A 7,968-nucleotide genomic window follows, 5' to 3' on the forward strand; every position below is an offset into this window, starting at 1 on the left:
TACGTGATGCAATGAGCGCTGGGTGTATAGATAATTTTGGAAAATTGGATTTAATTAAATAATAATAATAATAATTATTATTATTATTATAAGAAGAAGAAGAAGAAAAAGAAGAGGAAGAAGAAGAAGAAGAAGAAGAAGAAGAAGAAGAAGAAGAAGAAGAAGAAGAAGAAGAAGAAGAAAACTTTAGCCTATGCTGGCTGCTGTAACATCTAAATGGATTTGGCAAATCAAAAGAACGACCTTCATTTCCCATAGTTCTGGAGTCTGCGACATCTGACATCCAGGTGCATGCACATGTGGTGTCTGGAGAGCACCCACGTCCTAGTCAGTCCTTTCCCTGTCACCTCACATGGAGCAGGACGCATGGAGATTTCCAAGTCCTGGTGAATAAGGTTCCTGGTCCCATCATGGGGATCCATCTGCTGACTTACGTGCTCCCCAAGGCCCCACCTCCTCCTCGCATCTCATGGGCCTTAGGTTTCAACAAGGGGATGGTAGAGGTCACACACAATGAGCTGATATTTACACCTGAAGGATCAATGAAAGGACCTCCTCCAACTTTCTTCCCTTATTTTTCATAATTGTTTAGTGGCATTTTTCATCACACCATGTTTTTGAATGTTACCTGATAACTCATGGATCTCGAGTCCTACCTGTTCTCCTCTTGTCCTACTTGTCAAACTGTTGTGACTGCCTTTGTGTGCTCATATTGACTGCTTTGAGAAACTATGTTTTTATTAAGTAATATTCCAGACTTCAGACTTTGTATCCACGTGGTACTTTGTAATGCTTTTTGCATGTAAATCTTGGCTTTTAGGTGTCAAGTGTCCCCATAGAGTGATTTTTTCCTACCCCTTAAATTGTAGAGGATTTGTTCATATGTACTTGTGCACATTTCAGTGAGTCAGAATCTTGGCCTGTGCTCCTCTCCACAGGACTTACTGACCTTCTTGAAACACCTGATGGACAGACTGGCAGGGTTCCTGAGATATGTGGACCCCTGCTGTATCAAGGATCACATGATTTTGCTAAATTTAGAATATAGCTGAATTTCAGTGTTTCAGGTAATGTACTTGGATTTGTAACTCTCTATCAACTCAGTCACTGTGTGTCACTCCAGTCAAATCTTTGATTTTCTGTAATGGCTTTGATAAGCTTACCTGATGCAGAATGAGCTGCATTCATACAGAGTTTGGGATATAATAAACTGGTGTGAGGATGAACATTTTCCATTGTGTAGCCTATATTTCTATTTTTCTTATCCCTCCTAAATGAACTGTGTAATGCTGCCTTTCCACTCTACGTTTTTTATGAATTCCTTTTATATTCAAATAGTATATTCCATCTAAGAGAAGAAAAATATCTACCCTTGAACCCTTCGACAGATTTATCGGGAATTTTTGATAGTAAATGTGGCAGGAAACTGTTGAAGGAGCCTCGGTGTCCATCGAAAGATGAATGGATAAAGAAGATGTGGTTTATATATATAATGGAATATTACTCAGCCATTAGAAATGACAGATACCCACCATTTGATTCAGTGTGGATAGAACTGGAGGGTATTATGCTGAGTGAAATAAGTCAATCGGAGAAGGACAAACATTATATGGTCTCATTCATTTGGGGAATATAAATAATAGTGAAAAGGAATAGAGGGGAAGGGAGAATAAATGGGTAGGAAATATCAGAAAGAGAGACAGAACATGGAAGCCTCCTATCTCTGGGAAAAGAACTAAGGGTGGTGGAAGGGGAGGCGGGTGGGGATGGTGGTGACTGGGTGGTGGGCACTGAAGGAGCACTTGACGGGATGAGCACTGGGAGTTATTCTGTATGTTGCCAAATTAAACACCAATAAAAAATAAATTTATTAAAAAAATAATAAAATAAAAGGAGAAAAACCAAATGTGTCAGGAAAATTCAGTTTCAACCCAATTTCAATCTGTGCCTCTAATCAACCTTAAATTTGGTTTTCCCAGATCAGTCCCCCTGACCCTGTGGCTGTGCACATGACTTCTGTTCTGTCTCCAAATCTAACACATTCCAACTTTGAATGGATCTTATGCATCAGGAAAACTGCCAGAAGAGCCCACCAACCAAAAGGTGCCTGTGTCCACTTCACAAAGACATGGAGTCTTGCCTTTAATATTCCTGAAATTCTAGTCCGTGGGAAAACTACCTGCCCTCCTAGAAGCTCTATCTCCCTGCTAGGAGGTGTATTTCTCTTTATGTCACTTGTTGGATGACCTTAGGTGAATGAACCATATATGTCAGCATGTAATTCCTGCAACATAATATAATGATTGTACAATATTGAATAGGCTTGTACAAACATAAATAAGTCCATAGGATCCAGAATCAGAGTCGAAGGTGAAATAAGTTTAGGACATTCTGAAACAAAATACCAGAGTTCAAGGTGGACCACCAACATATAAATCAGAAAGAATTCACCACACCATCTTTAGTATAAAAAAATATGGAAGAGGGATCCCTGGGTGGCGCAGCGGTTTGGCGCCTGCCTTTGGCCCAGGGCGCGATCCTGGAGACCCAGGATCGAATCCCACATCGGGCTCCCGGTGCATGGAGCCTGCTTCTCCCTCTGCCTGTGTCTCTGCCTCTCTCTCTCTCTGTAACTATCATAAATAAATAAAAATTTAAAAAAATTATGGAAGAAAGGAGTTAAGATGTCAGAGGATTAGGGGGACCCAGGGCTTGTCACATCCCTGGAATAGCTGGATGTTTATTGAATCATTTCGAACATTGAAGAAATTGATCAGAGATGAAAGAATAAAAACTGCAATACTCATAAAAAATACTGAGTATCTGTGTGTGTGTGTGTGTGTGTTTCTTGTGAATAAGCAAATAGAATCTTAAAAAATAATACTGAGCAGGTTTTGGAGTGTTGGAGCTGTGGAGTGTTGACTTAGGGGAGAGTCAACTATTGGGATGATAGTAAGAAAGAGGTTGCTTGCAGAAGCTACCGTCAAGGATTTTAAGGACAAGAGAGGAACGTGTGAACCTTTAGAATTCTGATCCTGCACTGAACCCCAAATTTTTTTTTTATTTTTTTATTTATTTATGATAGTCACAGAGAGAGAGAGAGAGAGAGGGGGGCAGAGACACAGGCAGAGTGAGAAGCAGGCTCCATGCACTGGGAGCCCAACGTGGGATTCGATCCCGGGTCTCCAGGATCGTGCCCAGGGCCAAAGGCAGGCGCTAAACCACTGCGCCACCCAGGGATCCCCCGAATTTTTAAAAAAATTTTTTTTAATTTTTATTTATTTATGATAGTCAAACAGAGAGAGAGAGAGGCAAAGACACAGGCAGAGGGAGAAGCAGGCTCCATGCACCGGGAGCCTGATGTGGGATTCGATCCCGGGTCTCCAGGATCGCACCCTGGTCCAAAGGCAGGCACCAAACCGCTGCTCCACCCAGGGATCCCCTGAACCCCGAATTTATAGAAGCAATGTCCACAATACCCAATCAGAGGAAGGAAACGTGGTGTCCATCAAAAGATGAATGGATAAAGAAGATGTGGTCTATGTATACAATGGAATATTACTCAGCCATTACAAACGACAAATACCCACCAATTGCTTCAATGTGAATGGAACTGGAGGGTACTATGCTGAGTGAAATAAGTCATTCGGAGAAGAACAAACATTATATGGCCTCATTCATTTGGGGAATATAAAAATAGTGAAAGGGAATAAAGGGGAAAGGAGAAAAAATGAGTCGGAAATATCAGAAAGGGAGACAGAGCATGAGAGACTCCTAACTCTGGGAAACGAACAAGGGGTGGTAGAAAAGGAGGTGGGTGGGGTGGGGGTGACTGGGTGATGGGCACGGATGTGGGCACTTGATGGTTTGAGCCCTGGGTGTTATTCTGTATGTTGGCAGATTGAACACCAATTTAAAAAAAAAAAAGAATGCTGGTCCTGCATGGAGCGAACCTGGTATGATGGTGCTCAAGTGGCAAAGTGAGGAAATCTCCAGGATCCGCGGTCCCCCTGAGTCCTACAAAGAAAAAATGGCACCATGTGACGGATGATTAAGAAGAACAGGATTCTGGAGGTGGGTAAATATTATGTCTGAGTGCAGGCGTTGTGATTTGTGTTTCCATAAACTGAACCCTGTTTGTTCCTGTGACTTCTACCTGATACCAGCAAGCAGAAAGTAAGAGACCATGAGACCCTTGCTCAGAGGACCATCCCAGGTCCACACCAGAGGAATCCCTCTTATTGACGTTTACAGACTCATTCATATGCCAGAAATAAACCAGCTTAGACACAAGCAGGGTCAACATGGGGTTCAGTAGTAAACTGAGGACAGAAAGGGCTTCATGGCTCTCCTGTGAGGGCTCTCTGAAGACTGGAAGTGCAAACATTCAACCCCAGGCCAGAGGTAGGAGGCCATGTTCAGAACAGCTCTCTGTTGCAGCCAGGAAGAGAGTCACAAAATCCCAAAAACAGGCCTCAACTAGGTAGGGTGTGAGCATCTAAAGAGGAAACTAAACCAATAGCAAATGATAACAATCCACTGCCAACTGCACTGTGAATTTACAGATTCATCCAAGCCCATCTCAGGTCCAGGTCTGCACACTGCCAGAGGAAATGTGTGCTCCATCCCTTGCTCCATCCTCTCCCATTATGTTCTGAGTGTGCGTGTTTGGAGACAGCTGGTATGTGTATAAATATTACTGAAATTGGCAAAGCCAACTACTGCCTTGCTTCTGGGCCTTTGGAGCTGCTCCACTGCCTTGCTGACCATGAGTGGACTAACCTTCCCTGAAACAGCTTCACCGTCATGTAAGTTCACATGTAGACTATGGATTAGGATGGTAGGGCTGTTAGATATCAACATGACCAGGTCATGTTACCTGGTTTTTGCCTATCCCATGACAAAAATGATTGCATTTAAATATAATGAGAAAGAGTAAATAAGTCATGTAGGTCCCTTGACGGGTTCCATTGAGGAAACCCTAAAGGGAATCTGAACTCATGCCCAGAGGGAGAGTCACTGATGTGGGTTTGAAATGAGGACACAGGGCACCACATGTTCGCAAGTGACAAGGCACATAAGTCACAACCATCACTACAACACAACCCTGTAAGGTGATGGAGAGACACAAATCCCACTGGGTCATCGCATACTCATCTTCTGGAAACGTTATAAAAGAACATCCTTATACTGAAGATCCAAAGTGTCTGAGTATCTCTGACTCTCTTATATCATTATTCTCCTTCTGTGTGTCCACTGTGACTTTTGAGAGATACCTATGTTTTGCAACATGTTAGTCCTAGTTCCAGGGGAAAATGCACCCTTCACTGGATAAGGGAGGCTAACGGATACTTTTCAAAACAAATACAGCAGGGCAATGCCAGAGCATCAATGTGTCCCTAATATTTCTGTGTGTGCCATAAAAATCTTAGGATTATATGTTCAGGGATCCCTGGGTGGCGCAGCGGTTTAGCGCCTGCCTTTGGCCCAGGGCGCGATCCTGGAGACCCGGGATTGAATCCCACATCGGGCTCCTGGTGCATGGAGCCTGCTTCTCCTTCTGCCTGTGTCTCTGCCTCTCTCTCTCTCTCTGTGACTATCATAAATAAATAAAAAAAATTTTAAAAAAAGGATTATATGTTCATACTCTGCGAAAAAATGTCCAGGATGATTTGATAAGAATTGCTTTGAATATGTAAAAGGTTCTGGGCAGCATAGAGATTTTCACAATAGTTATTTTTCATTTTGTCTTAAATATTTTTTTTATTTATTCACGAGAGTCACAGACGGATGTAGAGACATAGGCAGATGGAGAAGCAGGCTCCCTTCCAAAAGCCTGATGCAGGACACCATCCCAGGACCCCAGGATCACAACCTGAGCCAATTGCAGGCACTCAAACTCTGAGCAACACAGGTGCCCTCACAATATTCATTGTTCTAATCCATAAGCACGGAAGTTTTTCCACCTCTTTGCATCTTCTTCAATTCCTTTCCTAAGTCGTCAAATAGAAACATTTTGGCAAAAAAAAAATCCTACAACTGTTGGGCAAAACAGTATTTGCAGAAAACCTCTATTATTAAGTCTTTATCATCAAGATAGCCTGATACTGGCAAAAACAACACATAGATCAATGGAAAAGAGCAGAGAACGCAGAAATGGACCTTCAACTCTATGGGCAACTTCTCCTCAAGAAGCAAGAAAAAATATCTAATGAAAAAATGCCTCATCAACAAGTCGATCTGAAAAAAATTGGACAGCCACCTGCATAAGAATGAATGTGGACTATTCAGCTACACCAAACATAAACATAATCTCAAAATGGATGAAGTACCAAAATCTGAGACACGAAACCTTCAAAATCCTAGAGGAGAATTTCCTGTGATTCCTAAAACCTCTGAAAATGTCTAACACACTTTGATCTTCAAAATATTTTAAGAGTCGAGGCACAAGAGCATCCCTCCGTGGATTAGTCACATTTTATGAAACACCCACAACAACCATTGCATTCAAATGTGAAAACCTGGAGGAGGGGCAAGATGGCGGAAGAGTAGGGTCCCCAAATCACCAGTCCCCACCAGATTGCCCAGATAACCTTCAAATTATCCTGAAAATCTATGAATTCGGCCTGAGATTTAAAGAGAGAACTGCTGGAATGCTACAGTGAGAAGAGTTCGCTCTTCTATCAAGGTAGGAAGACGGGGAAAAAGAAATAAAGAAACCAAAGGCATCTAAGGGAGTGGGGCCCTGCGAGGAGCCAGGCTGAGGCCGGGGCGAGTGTCCCCAGGACAGGAAAGCTCCATCCCAGAGAAGCAGGAGCTGCACCGACCTTCCTGGGCGGAAAGGTGCCCTCAGGGAGTTAGAGCAGGACCCCAGGAGGGCGGGGATGCCCTCAGGCTCCCAGAGACACTAACAGACACCTGCACGTCCAGGAGAGTGCACGGAGCTCCTTAAGGGCTGCAGCGCACATGGTGGGACCCGCAGCAGCTCGGAGGGGCTCGAGCGGCGGCTCTGCGGAGGGGGCTGCAGGGCAGCAGCAGCTTGGAGGGGCTCGGGCACAGGAAGAGGCTCCGTGCAGAGGGGGCTGCGCGGCTCTGGGAGCAGCTTGGAGGGGCTTGGGCGGCAGCTCCACAGAGGCGGCTGCGTGGTGGGGAGCACAAATCCAACAGCGTAGACCAGGAGCCAAGGGTGCCAGGACACAGCCCAGGATCTGGCCTCCCCCCGGGACAAGCAGAGGCCCAGAGGGCCCAGGACAGCAAGGACACTCCTGCCCAGTGCTGAGCAGATCAGCGGCCCGGCCCTGGAGCCTCCAGGCCCCTGCAGACAGAGAGCCCGGAGTTCCTGTGGGAGCTGAATCCAGGGGTCCAGAGCTGCGGCAGCCACTGGGGTTGTTTCTCCTACGGAGTCACGGGGTAAACAACCCCCTATGAACCCTGCACAAGGCAGGGGGCAGAGCAGCTCCCCCAAGTGCTAACACCTGAAAATCAGCACAACAGGCCCCTCCCCCAGAAGACCAGCTAGAGGGACCAAGTTCCAGGGGAAGTCAAGGGACATAAAGTATACAGAATCAGAAGATACTCCTCCGTGTATTTTTTCTTTTTTTTTTTTAATTTCTGATTGCTTCCCCCACCCTTTTTTTCACCTTTCTTTCTTTTTCTTTCTCTTTTTCTTCTCTTTTTTCCTTTTTTTCTTCCTTTTTTCTTTTTTCTTTTTCTCTTTTCTTTCCTTCTCTCTCTCTCTTTTTCTCTTTTTCCCAATACAACTTGTTTTTGGCCACTCTGCACTGAGCAAAATGACTAGAAGGAAAACCTCACCTCAAGAGAAAGAATCAGAAACAGTCCTCTCTCCCACAGAGTTACAAAATCTGGATTACAATTCAATGTCAGAAAGCCAATTCAGAAGCACTATTATACAGCTACTGGTGACTTTAGAAAAATCATAAAGGACTCAAGAGACTTCATGACAGCAGA

The sequence above is a fragment of the Canis lupus genome, chromosome 8 (assembly GCF_011100685.1).
Source record: "Canis lupus familiaris isolate Mischka breed German Shepherd chromosome 8, alternate assembly UU_Cfam_GSD_1.0, whole genome shotgun sequence".
Taxonomy (NCBI): Eukaryota; Metazoa; Chordata; class Mammalia; order Carnivora; family Canidae; genus Canis; species Canis lupus.